Genomic DNA, 16,181 nt, shown 5'->3' with positions numbered 1-16,181 from the left:
AACCGAGGCCGTTAAACGAGTCAGAGTTTCAGCCTTTCATGCTCAGAAGGTTAAATTACACAAACTTTGAGATATTTGTGTGTATTTATTTATTTATTTATTTATTTATTTATTTATTTATTTATTTATTTATTTATTTATTTATTTATTTATTTATTTATTTATTTATTCATTCATTCATTCATTCATTCATTCATCCATCCATCCATAACCATCTCGGTAGATCCACCCACTGGATCACGTTACTTAAGCACTCACTATAGTTGTTTGAAAAAGGTTGTTTTAGCAAATGATTACAAATTATAATGTAAGAACTTGGCATTATGGCATAGTATCCTTGTACAATGTGTTGAATGCATTCATTTACGAGGGTTGATCGGTAAGTCATAGCCTCACAGAGAAGCATATCACAAAGGTCCTCAAGGGTGATTGTCCTTTTAAAGACTCAAATTGTTGCTAAAAGACAATGTAGAAAAGTAAAGACTTCAACAATGTCAGGCCACTGAATTACTGATTTTATTATTTCAACTTGTCTCTGACAACTTAATGATGTCACACCAAGAATTTATTTGAAAATGCTCATCGGAATCTAGAGCAAAAGAAAAGATAATGGCAGGATGAATGTAACAACGCAGATGATAACCAAGCACCGGACAACTAAATAGTCCTGCAGCGTAGTCTGATATTTCAGATCAATTGTTCAAATTAGCATAAAAGCACCAAAATTGGTACACATGTAGAATGATGTATTCCGAACAATTCTAGATATGGAGCCACCCGAGATTGTGCCTTGGTCAGCTTCGGCGACCATTTTCCAAAATGGCCGCCATTCTACTTTAGCGAAATTGGCTATATGCTCTTATTTTCTTATTGTATTGGTGGTAGATATAAGGAAAGTGTAAAATTCAATAAATTGACCATGAAAAGGCATATTCAAATATTATGAGCCAATATTTTCTTCATGGTGACGTGTCTCCTCATTGGCATTTGGATGCATGTTCGCCTCCTCAAACTCCATGATCACTCTGGCCACCTCGGGTCCGGCGACCATCCAGCGCCTCAGAGCACTGGGATTGTCCGTCAGGCCAATGGCACCTCCGTCACCCTTGACACGGGCATTGTTTTGTTCATGCGCTTGGTCAAGAGGAATTGCTGAGAATGCCCTCTTGGTCTTTTGCACTGTGAAGTGGCCTGCCTTGAACTCATTGTAGATCTCTGGGTGCTGTTCTGGAAGTTCTGCCATGTCACGCAGATGGACCGGTATCCACTGGGCATAGTTTATATGGTCCAATCTCAGTGAGAGAATCCAGGTACATGATGAAATCTCCCTCTCTCAGAAATTGCACATAGATTAGGATGGAGAGCTCCAGATCCAGGACTGTTGCTCAATACAAAAATTGGGGAGAGCTGTTCTCTTTCTCATGGCACCAGTCTTCGAAGTCCTCGGGAGGCTGGTCATCTTCTGCAAGGTCAGCTGGTCAAAGCTGACCAAGGCAAAATCTCGAGTGGCTCCATATCCAGAATTGTTCAGAATACATTAGTGAACATATGTACCAATTTTGGTGCTTTTATGAAAAGTCGAACAATTGGTTTGCTATGCTGCAGTACTAAAAGAAGTGTGGAATCATGAGAACGAAGAAAATTCTCAGAAAACAAAAGGTTGGACATCTGTAATAAAGAAAAACAATACCCACTCACTTTTCAAAAGGATAACTTTGAATATCTATTCTAATGTGTATGTGTGTGTGTGTGTGTCGTTGGTTGTTATCTTCATATGTGGGTTTCAGAAGGTGCAACAGAGTCCTCCCAGTGCTCGAAGTCTCCACCTTCATCCCTGTAAGGGATCACGATTCATTGACCAAGCTGTGAAATTTTCTTGTTCTCAGAGTTTTATTCCAAGAGACTCTTTTCATGATCCTCACCGAGCGCCAAACAACTTCCAAACTGTGGTTCGTTTGTGTAGTGTTTCCAGGGATGGTTTGTAATATCTCCAGAGGTTTCTTCTTTATCATTCACGTTGCTCCAATGATCACTGGTACAATTCTGGCACTCCAGCTTCCAAGTTCTTTTCACTCCATATTTGAGGTCTTGGTATTTGGATATTTTCTTGATTTTGGTGTTATTTAGACAAAAATTGCTGGCTGCTGAAACCTCAATTAGCAATGCCTTATTTTCCTTTTTGTATCTGAGTTTTACGTTCGGTCACACTGATTTGTTTCCTATGTTCATACTCAATGGGATCAGCTCGTACGTGAGCATTATGTTCTTGTTATCATTGATCGCTTTTGGTTCATGTTTCCATGAGTTTTCTGAAACTGGGATATTGAAATTTGTGCAGATATCCATCCGTCCATCCATCCATTGGGACCATACTCTGTGCAGACCGTTGGTGCTGCCGATGCTGTCTCCTTGGCTATTGGACACTGTCCAATTGGGTCAGTCCCACCGTGTTTTTAAAGCCATGATTGTAGTGTCCTTGATATCGGGCATTTATTTTGATTCGTCATCTGTACCAGTTGAGCTGACCTCTTCTTAGCCATTCCAACGAGCCTTCTTTGTCTATGTCCAATTCTTCTTCTTTTTATGCCTCTGTACCGAGGGTGCCGGAGGAATTATGTTTCCAGGTTGTCCGTCCGTCTGTATTTCCATTTACGTGATAACTCAAGAAGCAAATTGTAGAATTTCATCAAACTTGGTAAAAAAAGGTAGAGTAAGACGGGGCAATTAGGTGATTAGATTTTGGGCCAGATGTGATAAAGGTCAAGGGTCAAAGGTCAAGGTCAAACTCTGAAATTTTACTCTTTATGTCCTAACTTAAGAAATATTGGACATAATTTCACCAAACTTGGTACAAAGGTAAAGTTAGACAGGGCAATTAACTGATTAGATTTTCAGCCAGATATGAAAAAGGTCAAGGGTCAAATATGTCAATACTCTAGTGTTTGTGTGGGAGATCGGAGACATACCCGTCGACTGCTCGCAGTCGAATTACTCTAGTTTTTTAATACCTTCCTGCTCATTTATCGTTTTCCCAGTTGTCAGTGTATGTCTGTTGATATTTTGCTTCATTACCTTGTGTGTGCGAAGTGAAAAGCAGGGTGAAGCAATTATTTCACTTTTTCTGTCTGTCTGTCTATTGACAGACATCAGTTTATGATCAATGAATAACTTAATTTCAATTGATTGTTTTGTTTTGAACATGAATCAGAAAACGAACCTGTAGTTTAACAATATTTTTGGCTCTGAATTCATCCAGATTCAACATGCACGGAGGAGTGAGATTATTACCCCGATGTTTGACTGTTGATAGAATGGATTTTCAATTTTTTTCTCCTCCTCACCCTCCTCACATTTTTCCTCCTCCTCATCCTCCTCACATCCGAGCACTCTGAGTCACGTGTTCCAGCGCGAAAGCTGCGATTGTCCCTCGCCGCCCTCCCCAAACATAACAAGATGGCGACCCACCCCCCCACGTGGGTCGCCATCTTGTTATGTTTGGTAATGGGATATGTAAGTGTTACCTGTAATGTACTGAATGGGAGATGCTTAGCAGGCAGACACGAGCGGAGGAACAGTCGAGCCGGGCTGTGTTGCACAAGCGCGAGCGCGGGCGTACTCTGCCCGCGGCTCTCCTTTATTCCGTACACACACGCACAAGCCGCGTTCGACTACTGCATTCCTACGACGCCTCAGGCGGCGCACACACCTTATATCCCTTGCAGATACGATGACCACTCCGACCACTCCCACACCACCATGCCCTTCCCCGTAGGCCTGCAGACTCCACCACACTCCTCCCCCCTAAAACTATGATTATTAAATGATCACCATTATAAGAAGCATAAAGAACACGAAGGACTTCGGTATAATAATCATGAAAATAAAATGAAAACAGCGAAGTATAACAGCACACCACATCATATAATGCGTGAAAGTGGGTTAATGGAGCTGCCCCGACCAGATTCCGAAGACACAGCACCTCCCAAACTCTGGCCGTGTTACCGATATGAAGCAGCAAGGCGAAAAAAAAACACAGCAGCCCTACTCAGCGGAAACGCCCCCAGGCGGCTCATGCTGATATGGCCCTCACTGAGGTCGTGGCGATCTTTCGAGCCAACCTCCCCCGGCACCATCAAACGCCTCCGGCCCACTCCCCCCAGGCAGACCCGACGTAGATAAACATTCCGAGGCCGGAAGCCCGCTGTCTGGAAGCCGTTGGCGCCAGCGGCAGCCCTGATCGACTTTGGCCGGGGGCGCTGAACAGCGCCGCTGGCTGTACGCACTTAATGCTCCAAAACAACTCACGCACCACAATCAGTTGAGACGCCAACGCCCGTCTAAACGGCCTTGAGCGAACACAGAGAGCTGCGCTCGCAACCAGAGGTGGGGGTAACGCCGACCAGGGCACCAGTCTTGGTTCCGAGACGATCCCCAAGACCCACACGGCAGCTAGACGGTCGCAACTCCATTTAAACCACACTGCAATCATAGGCTCGTTATAAATCACTACGAACATCACTTGAAGTATTGCAAACTCATTTTTCCGTACAGCGCGGTCTTTTGATAAACTCCCAGCACATGACAAAGCAACAACCCGCGGCCCGGGACAATGGAAGGCCAATCCAACCTTTTTATTTGCCACCACTGCTCCCACCTCACATTGATCATAATACCAACCCCATTGACTGATCTCCGCCAAATCCACTTTCACACGAGAACTGCTGGCATTTATTTCAACAACATTAAACTGCATCACTAGAGCAAGGAAAAACACATATGCCATGAACAACAACCCACAACCCACATCACGAGTCCGTTTCTTGGTTGTCGACTCAATGTTGTGACTCGCGACTCCCTTTAATGCCACGGGCTCACCGCCACCTGTTGAAGCTGCCTGAACAACACCGACGCGCATTGCCTCACGAATGCTGCCGAAGCGCGGGAACTCATCGCGAGCGAAGCGCGGGAACTCATCGCGAGAGCTGATACGGCTCTCGCCGCCCCCGAACCGCACATCACCGCCGCAGGCAGCAACGAACGGTCGCTCCCGCTGCATTGACGCGGCCCCGCCGCCAGAGCCTCGCCCTCGGTACTCGACGAAGGTCTCGAAGAGAGCACTGGCACATCTGGAGGTACGAACTGGAGATCCAGTCCGAGGTGCGCCAGCCAGTCCCGACCCAAAAGGGCAGGCCCCTCCCCTCGTACAACGAACACCGAGAGCCGGGCGCGTCGATCTCGGTAGCGCACTGAGACGTCGGCCCTCGCAAGCGGTGCAATCGCTTCACCGGTGTACGTGTATAACGACAAGGCCGTCTTGACCAGGCGAATACCGCGAAGACCACGAGCCGCCTGCTCACCCATGACCGACACTGCAGCCCCGGTATCCACGCAAAACACAGTCGGTTGGCCATTCACTTCGACCTCCACCGTGAAAGGCGTCGTCATCTCCGAACCAACGGAAAACAGACTCAACCGTGGTTGCATCTCCCACTCCGGCTCGCCGGCATCGTCATGCCCCGGTCACAGGCTGATCTCCAGGTCACTGGGGTCCTCCCGCACCTCGTCATCCAAGACCCCAACGGAGGCCCCCGCCATCCGACACACACGCTTCAAATGTCCCACCTTGTGACAATGCCAACACACGGTGTTCTTATACGGGCACATCTGTCGCAGGTGCGGACCCCCGCACCCCAGCACCCCCGGAAAGCCCCTTCGCTCCCGGTGCGACCGTGCTGCGGTGCCCCTCGTCCCGCACCGCCAGGCGCGCGTGCGACCTGCGGCACTTGAGCCATCGCTCGGACTCCGGGCTGCACGACCTGCGGCACTTGTGCGGTCACCGCGTGGACCTCGGGATTAGCCGACATGCCCCAGCTGGAGCTACTCATTACGTCCTGGCCAGCAATGGTCCGGACATCCGTGAGTGTCTGCTCGACAGACGAAGCAGTCGCGACCGCCGAGTCGAATGTGATGTCGGTCAACCGCAGGATGGCTGCTACCATCTTTGCGTCTCGCAGACCAGAAATAAAACGATCTCTGAGCCGTGCCGGACGCTCCTCTGTCGTGAATTTGCATGGCACAGCCGAATGTTTCACCCGTGCTACGAAGTCCGCAACGCGCTCCTCGCCACACTTAGCGAGATGATCGAACTGGAACCGCGCGAGATGTTACGACTTCTCCGGCGCCAAGTGGGTCTTCATTTTCGCCACGATGTCCTGAAAGGATAGCACGTCATCACTGGGTCTATGTGGAGCCACCAAATCACTTAGCAGCCGGTAGTGCTCCGTTGATAGCGAGGCGAGCAAGATCGCCTTGCGTTTCTCTTCATCCTCTACATCATTCGCGCGAAAGTAGCAACCTAACTGTTCAGAAAACAACTCGAACTCATCTCCCCCGAACACGGGTACGCGTCCGTGTGCCGTGCCCCGACCTTCTGCCATGCTCATGCTGGCGAGACCCTTGGCTCCGTAGCTTGGAACCGCCCGGGTTACTTGCCGCCCTGCACACGCCGATCCGAAGATCCTCGTCAGCCAACTGTAATGTACTGAATGGGAGATGCTTAGCAGGCAGACACGAGCAGAGGAACAGTCGAGCCGGGCTGTGTTGCACAAGCGCGAGCGCGGGCGTACTCTGCCCGCGGCTCTCCTTTATTCCGTACGCACACGCACAAGCCGCGTTCGACTACTGCATTCCTACGACGCCTCAGGCGGCGCACACACCTGATATCCCTTGCAGATACGATGACCACTCTGACCACTCCCACACCACCATGCCCTTCCCCGTAGGCCCGCAGACTCCACCACATTACCAACATCATTTAATAATCTGCTTTTATTTGACCTCACGATTATTCATGGTATTCAACTTGTATTGTCTGGAAATCGGCTGCGCAAGTATCATCATAATATATTGATTGACTTTCATTTGATACCCGATCATTCATGGTGTTCATTCTTGTTATTTTATTATATTGTCTGGTAATTGGCTGCCCAAGTATCAACATCATTTGGTAATCAGCTTTCATTCAACGTCAGGGACATTCATGGTATTCAGTTTGTTTTTCTTGTCTTTCTGCCTGTCTGGCAGTCAAACAAAATTAAAAATCATTCCAAACAGGAAACTTACTATTTTTAAGGACTCCATACAGGACACAATAAACTGGCATGAATAATTAATGTAGCATGATAAATAAGGTGGTGTGTGAAAGACATTGCATCAACAGTGGTAAACTTGCCTTTAAAATCTTTTTTTAATTTCAATTTAACGATATGGTTGAACACTGCAGGCACAAATCGCCTTTTTGGTACTTGCAAAAACCTTCCATTGAGCAGTAATTGGACAAAATATTACAGCATTTTACATCATCAGGACAAATCAAATTTGCCACTCGAAGACCTCACCCATGTCCTTGTTTCTCAAGACAGTGTGAGGGTAAGGTGTTCTATTGGTACGAATTTGGAAACCTTCTGCACACAGACAGACAGCGGTCCCCAAGTTTAGTTATCTCGATAAGTATGTGTTTATAGTTAGGGTCCCCTACCTGTGTCTAACGGGAATCACATGTGTGCGCTGCGAAGTTTCTTTTACAACAAATCTCCTTCACTTCACGTCGCACACCGACACCATTGCACACGTGCGTTCGATGACGTACTGTACGTGGGCCGAGACTTTCATCGCTTCAGCTCCGATTCCACCCCTTGTCCAATCACACACAGAGGGCGACTTTCCCACGACACCCCGGCCAATGAGGGTGGAGACCGCCTCAGATGGCGATTTTCTCACCCCGGACAAGAAAGATATCAAGGAACGCCAGGGTGGGGAGGATGTTCATCTTGCGGGTTGTGGGTCTTGGTGCTGGCTGGTTCGTCTGGTCCTGGGTCATCATCGTCTCTGATCTTCTCCTTGGCCTTGGTTGATTGGTGCGTGGCCAGTTGGAGAGCGTGGTCCCTGGTGCTTGGCGCTGCGTGAAAGCTGTGGGTTTGAGTCCTGCCACGCGACCAGATCGTTGTACGGCACACGAGGTGGACAGGTGCAAGCCAGACCCTGGCCTTCGTCTCGCCTTTCCGACCAAGCTTGAGGCCTCAATAAAGGCCGGCCGGCCCAGTTCGTGTGTGTGTGTGTGTGTGTGTGTGTGTGTGTGTGTGTGTGTGTGTGTGTGTGTGTGTGTGTGTGTGTGTGTGTGTGTGTGTGTGTGTGTGTGTGGTGTGTGTGTGTGTGGTGCCAGTCCGTTAAGTAGAATTGTCTGAGTGCCTTGTACATACCTGCATTGCTTTTAGTCAGTTTAACTCTGCTCTCTGTGTCCCCCTCCCTTATAAACAAACCCCTGTTAAATGTACCAGCTCGTTTTCTGTGCTTTCTTTCATTGGCCGTGCATGGTGCGTATTGAGAAGTAGGAAGGCCGTTTGGGCCGGTAATTGTTAATTTGGGTCCGACGGACTCTGGTAATTCCGCTCGGTTATACTGAACTGAGGTCGCTAGAGTGACCCGGTTCGACAGAGCCCGTCGAGGGTGTGGTTTTTCCCGGTAGTTGGATAAAGTGGGTACTTCGGTATATTGAAATTTGGCAATTAACCCACCCCACGCCGTTGAAATATTGGCGACCACGGTCCGCTAAGAGACCCGCGACCTTTCGGACTTATCTGAGAGTCACGACCTAAATTCCGGGGTGTTCGGTGGAAACGACTCGACTGCTCCACCGAGTAGTCGTTTATCGCCACCGAACCCTGGCCCACAACACTATGAACTCGAGTGAATTACTGTATTCCGGTTTGAATTTGAAACGGTAATTTCAGGACAACCTGCACATCAATATACATGAAACATGAAACACCCATCTGCCGGCACTGGTTGTTCGTGGGTATTAAAAATATCTCGCAGTGTCTTTTGTGAAGATTAGGCAAATTATTGTTTTGTAGGTGAATTTGATTCCAGGCCGAAGAACTACTCGTGTTGCTGGTGAAAACTGGTGTTGATCTGTATCGGTGGACATAACAAAATTAAAAAAATTCCAACCTAAACTACCTCCAGTCGAACGTCACGTCTAGCCAACCAGTTCGTGAAAGAATTGGGCAAAACTGTTCCCTGCCCAACTGCACAATAATGTGGGAATAATTGCGGTTGATAAAACAAGTTCAGGATTAGTAGTAGAAGTAGACGCACGAGTATTCGATAATGAAACCTTTTTTTTTCTCTCCGAACACAACGAGATGGTATTCGTAGCATACTTACCCCACGAGATGGTATTCGTAGCATACTTACCCCGCGCAGTCTGGAGAAGGAGTTAGTGTGAACCAACTGTTCCGGCAGCAGATTTTTTAATTACATCGTTATAGCTACCAGGGTGAGCCATAAGCCCCAGAAGTAATAAAATATTAGTGATAACAGTAATACATAATAACAGGAGTGTCAAGCAAAAAGCAAAGTTGAAGTCATCAGGAGGAACTTGGATAGAACTCTGGTTTCAACTGCTACTCCTCTTCCCTCAAACCCATGTCGGCACAGCCAAGTGATCCTTACTCAAAAAATATAAATAAAACAGAACCCAGATAAAAAATAATTAAATGATTCTGGCTGCCAGACCATGCGTCTGATCAAGTTGAAATTTAAAACATCTATTCACCATCACTACTACATCGTAGTTTTGGAAGTTTCATGTCGATTGATGCAGCAGTTCAAGAGACAATTAAAAAATATATATATTTTCCTTCAATTCAATATGCCTGCCAAACCTTGTGACCTATCAATTATTTATTAATATCCTGGTATCCCAAAGGCTTGAGGAACATGTGTGAAGTTTTCCCTCAATCTGTTCAGCCGTTTCAGAGAAGATATTTGAAGTTTTCCAAAAAGACCAAAAAAAAAAGGCTGCCATAACACATTGATGACATCATCATTTTTTTTTTCTTCTGTTGACCCATTTATTCCTTCATGACCCTCAAAAATTTTTCATACTGATTGGATGTAACGTTATACGTGTGCAATTATGAAGTCATAAGGAAGTCACCTATGTCGTCATAAAAAAAATGACTTATTTCTCATGGGACAGGAGCTAAGTTTCAATCTATGGTGAAAATTTCGTGTCAATCCGCCAAGCGGTTACAGAGAAAAGGGAATAACAAAATGCAGACACGTACGTTCTACGTACGTATGCACGCATGCGACCGATTGCTTAACCCCACTTTTGGTTTCATGAGCGCGGGCTAACAATGCAGTCCCTCCAATCCAAATTGAATATTTTCTCTGGACAATTCACCATGAATTTTTCTATTTCCACGTGAGATCATGGAATGATCACAAGAGATCATCAAGAATTCAGTTGTGGTCCAGTTTTGATTGAAAAAGAAGAACCTGGTAAACTGCCTGTGTTCAACGCCAAGACTCAATCAGCACAACAAACCATCAAATCATTTCAGGGAACTTAAAAAGTTCAAATGAAACGGTGTGATTGATGACCGCTCCAAGGAAACACTGAGCTTACACTTATCCAGTGGTGGATTCAATTCAAGTGTTTATCCTGCATCCCACTTTGTTTTCGTGCCATGAACCTGCGCTGGAGTAACTTTTTAAGAGGTGAAAACACTATAGCACGGTTGAAGGGTTGTCAGTGAAGACTGTTTATGCAGCAATCGTCTTGATTTTTAAACAGCAATCAAAGCTTTATGCTGTACTGTATACTAATATGTCGAGTAGGGCAAGGGCATTCGTCGTCACAGTATACGGTGTTTGAACCTGGGATGCCAGCATCTTGAACCTGGTCCTCAGATGAGCTGGATAAACAGGCAAAGTATTGCTTCAAGTGTTTTGTTTTTTAAAATGATGGATTATGTCTACATTAAAATACGTTAGCCTGATCATGAGCTGACTCCGTGGGGTACGACTGTTTAAATTGTGACTCTTGTTGATTGCAGTGGCAATTATTGTATAATAGTGGGGCAACTTAGCATAACAATTGTGCATTTTGTGAGGAAAGCACCAAATTTGCCACACTAGTAGCCTAACATATTATGAACAGATTTGGATATTGGGCCATCTCAAAATTTTTGATGGCAGTGGAAAATGGCTGCCACAGCCATCAGCGGCTGAATTTGAGATGGCCCAATATCCAAATGTGTTGATAATATGTTAGGCTACTAGTGTGGCAAATTTGGTGCTTTCCTCACAAAATGCACAATTGTTATGCTATATTTAGCTAAGTTGCCCCACTATAAGTCCTACTTCGTTTTATAGGATTGGGCACAGATCGTGCACTTACCTACGACTATGAGCTGTTTATTCGAGATTCGATTCCAGCTCTGACTATTATAACTACTCGTCTTGCTGGGTGAAGGCTAGTGTTTATCTGTGTCGGTGAACAGGAAGAACAATTGATGAAATCAGCAAGATGTTGATTGACATATGCTCACCACCGGGACGTTTTGGACATTCTGATGAAGGGTTAATGTCCGAAACGTCAACTTCTTGCTCCCCATGGCAGTTAGCATACTTCAGTCAATGTCCTGTTGATTCCATCCACTAGAAACGCGTTGCATCACAAGGTATGCCGTCCCTCGGATGGACGTTGAGCTGGGTGTCCCGTCTGCTAGCATTAGTTTGTGGATGTCGAAAATCCCACGGTTTCTTTCATGAAAATGAGGTGAGTTATCGCTAGCATCCTCAACAAATTACCAATTCCTACCCAAATTCAGGGCTCCAGTGGAATGCTCGTCCTGGCTATGTACCTTGTGAAAGATTTTGGAGCCAAGAGTATCTGCTATTCGAACCCAATTTAATGGGAAAATGGTGGAAAGAGGAATGGGGTGAGGAAGGAGGGGGTTTACCATGCATGAGGGAAATATTTCACCAAATTTGACTTGATATGACCAAAGCACAACTTTCTGTAGTCCACAAACATCCACTACACAAAGTGGTAGTGAGCAAATTATATTGGTTCATGAGCGCCAGCCAGAGTGACCACTATATTCGTTATGTCTGTGTGTCTGTCTGTCTGTCTGTCTGTTGGGTAGTCGATCTCGTCGAAAAAAAAAATTTTTTTTTTTTTGGAGATTTGTTCTACCCTAATTATCAGTATTTAAAATGGCGATTTCAGTTAATACAATGGCGATTTCGATGAAACTTGTTTGGTAGGTTCAGACCATGACCTAGTTGTGTGCAAATGAGAACCGTTGCTATGGACAAAAACCGTTGCCGAGCAACGGGACTTTGAAATTTTTGAAAAATCATAAAAAAATTGCTTTTTCGAAAATCAAAAATCGGGCCACGAGCGACTGTGGGCAGTACATTCAGCCATATTGTCAAAAATTTCCAGCCGGATCCTATGAAAACTGTCGGAGAAGATAGACTGAATGAACCCTGGTCGAAAACAACAAAACAACGAAGTTCGTTATATCTCAGAGACTATGAGTCAGATATACATGAAACTGGTATGGTAGGTTCATGGTATGTCCTAGTTATGTGTGAGAAAGAACCGTTGCTATGGACCCCTCTGTTGCCTAGCAACGGCCGAAAAACCTCTAAATGTGGGGGTATTTTAACGAAAAAACAATCTGCAGCATTAACCCTTGAAGCTAGAATTATGAATTTTCGTGTGCTTAATCCTCAGGTCATTCCCCATCGAACGGGCCCATCACGTCAGGTTATATTGGGTAGTCGACTACCCATGTCCGCCTACCGGATTGTCTGTCTGTGTGTCTGTCTGTCCAGAGCATAACTACGTGGACTTTAATCCGATCTTGATGAAACTTAGTTATGTGTTCGATATCAATGTCTATTTGTGTTTTCCTGGATGAGGGCATGCTACGTCCAATGTGGGAGGAGCCACACCCCAAAAATAGCCATTTTTAGGGGGTAGTCGGATTTAAAATCTATCTTCTCCGAGGGAATTGACTGAATGGAAGGGTTCTTCGGTATTTGAATAGCAAAATGAATTGTCTAAAACTTGTCGTTGTCCCATTTTTCATTTTTGTCCCAAGGTCAAGGTCACAAGGTCAAAAACTTAGAAAATCGCGAATTTTGACATAAAAATCATCCGACCACCAAAACTTTGAGAGCTGGGATGACAATATTTTTTATGCATAATCTTGAGGTCATTCCCCACCTAAAGTCTTGAAACCATTTTGCTCTATCTCGAACACCTTGCCCGTAGCACCCCCTTCAAGCTTGTTTTTACGCTGATTTCATCAAAGTATGGATAATCCGAGGAGTGCGAAATGCCATATAGCCTATATGACGTTATATTGTTCCTGGAATGTTCCAGAGGAAGTTTTGCACCAAAGGTCATAATCCTTGACCTTCGACCTTTAAAGGCCACAAAGGTCAAATTTTCAAAGTTGTGGGAATCGAACCGGGTTTTCCACCTTCTTCGACGAACTAACTCCAATAAGCTATAGCACCTATCCCGTTTCCTTATTTTAATGTCCACAACATTGTTTTGTGACCTTTAAAGGTTATGCAAAGGTCAAATTTTGAAAGTTATTGAACGAAACCGAGTTTTTGACATTTTGCAGCTAATAACCTGTCACTCGTACCACATCATGTTGATCATTTTTATAACTTGGTCAAAAATTATCACATTGTCTCATCCTTGACTTCTGAAACAATCTTCATCGTCAAATACCACTTGTGAACCATCGTCATCCTCAGACTTGTATATATATATTATTTTTCATTCAAACACTCCAAACTCTGCACAAGCGAACCTTGTAGTTGTGGTTAAACTGCGCACTCTAAGTCCCTAATCATGCATGAACAAGTGTGACCTCAAAAGGGTGGCGGAAGCACATAGAAACCGACCTCCTCGCCTGTTCAAAACGATGCAAACAAAATCTTTGGTTCGACACGTTTGTAATGTAATTACCTATGTGTTACTTACCTGAATTAGAACGTAAATGTGTGAGCTCGAACTACAAATTAAAATGCTAAAAATACAACAGTAGCTTTAGCTTGGAATGTGATTGTGGACTGCACAGCCAGCTTCACCAACCTTCTAAAAGACAGGAGATTCCATAACGAAGCCCACTCCTAAACAAAGCATGATCATGCACCTTTTGAACCCACTCGGAAATATGGCATCACCATACACCTGTCCTTGGTGCTATCTGCTATACACGTGAACGATCCAAAGCCCCCAATACCATTAGCATCCTCCACCGAGAAGCAAAATGACAGCACCTGCTGCTCTATCGTTGGAGACAGGTTGGTATCCCCTCTGTTTTCCACTGTCGCCTCAGGTATTACTCCCTCTGCTCTTTCAGCTATCCATCCCTTCCCAGGCATTCCTGCAGGTTGCACACATTTATCCAGAAATCCTCTTTTTTTGAAAAAAAACAATTGAAATAAAAACGCCCACTCTTTTGTCCAGAGTCACTGCTCACCTTACTCCTTTGCTCCTCTTTTCTCTTACTTGTGGAACCTTTCTCAGTTCTCTCGATCCCACTCTTCTCTCCAGGGCTAAAATATGGCAGTGTGTCACCACCACCACCAATGCAGGTGACCCTGCGTCCCTACCTCTGAACTTTTATATCCTCATGAACACTTTGGATACCTCTCTCCTTCTATTTATAGGCTGCTATATTTCCTTCCACCTCTCCTCTCCTCTTCATGTTCGTTCATCCCCTTGTTATAAATGGACTGTGCTCCCAACAATGGTGGATCCAGCAGATCTCAATATCAGTGCGCTGCCATATACCCTCTGTCTTCTCGCTCTTCGCCCTGAGCCGATATACACCTTGTATCCAAAAAGACTTGAACATCTGGAAAGATGGTGGAGCCCATTTTTACATCAAAATCTTTTGAAGAGTTCATTGTATTATGTTTTATGCCCGGTGGTGAACAGGAAAGCATTATGACCTTTGGCGTAGGTGTTAATGAGATGTACTTAATGTTACACAAACGTGTTTCAGTATCTGTTTTATTATATACCTGAAAATGCATTTGGGGTCACGTGTGTGTGTGTGTGTGTGTTTGTGTGTGTTGGCGTCAGTGTGTGTGTTAGTGTCAGTTTGTCTCCTCCATAACTCCAAAACCATGAAATCTATCAGTCTGGAACTTTGCATGCATACTAAGAAAACTCCAAGGAAGTGCAGGAGTGAAAATTGGGTGTTTTGGTTCATTAAACACCCTCTTTTGAAGACAATTAATGGCCTTATTTAATTATATCCTTCATGAGGTGATCCTCGTCCACCTTGATCTCTAGGGTCTCGAGGCGTTTCCTGGGTAACCTTGTTGGGGTATGTAGCCGCCATGTTTTTTGGCCTGCTCAACAATGTGTTGACTTGGAACAGGCCACAACGATTTCTTCATGATGAAGCTTTTTTTTCCACTTTCCTCACTCATTATGGAATGCCTGTTCATCATAGCTAAAAATTGCTGTATACATCACTTTGATAGTTTTCAAATTAGGAGCTTGGTGCGATTTCATGCATTAATTACATGATACAATTTTCCACGATGTACTATGATGGACTAATTAATGAATATCATCGAAATATTATTTCGGTTTTGAGGATCGGATATCGTCCGGACTAAATAAGTATCGAAATCTGATAATTTAAAGAAATGAGTCTTATAACTAAGCCTATATACTAATTTACTTTAAGCAGGCAAAGCTGTGGTCCTTTCTTCTCCATAGATACACAAGAAAATATGAAATTTCCAAAGCACTAAACTTATCTTTTTCTAATGTTTGGAGAATTATATTGAGTGAACAAAAAATTTAGGAACGTGCCAAAATTAATCAGTTTCATTGAGCTTTATCATTCCATGCATTCACTGCTTCTCCTCATGCCGTGTCCCCCAGAGGGACTACTTATCCACAGCTTCTACCAGATCTGTGTCTATTTTTGGAGGTTTCGTGAGGTGCTCCATGGGGAATCGAAGCAAATCTGATGAAAAATGGATGTTTTAAAATAAAGTTATAATGTTTACACAGACCTCGAACCAATGTACTACGTGGCACATGCACAGATGAGCAGGCAACGTGGCGGATTTATCTGCAGTGTTTATTTCATTGGTGATTAAACTTTTCAATGTCTCCAGGGTTGTTGTACGTTAAACAACAACTCTTTTGTAGTAAAGTCATTCTTGGAATCAATTCATTTAATTTCTTTAACTGCTGCGGGCACAATGAAGAGCTGCTTTAAAGTGAATGAGTGCCTATATGATATGTAGCCACAGCTTGGCCAGCTTTT

Source organism: Eptatretus burgeri, chromosome 1 (genome assembly GCF_056783735.1).
Source record: "Eptatretus burgeri isolate ZD-2024b chromosome 1, Ebu_testis_v1, whole genome shotgun sequence".
NCBI lineage: Eukaryota > Metazoa > Chordata > Myxini > Myxiniformes > Myxinidae > Eptatretus > Eptatretus burgeri.
The sequence above is the reverse complement of the archived record's forward strand: the minus strand, read 5'-3'. Positions refer to the sequence as shown.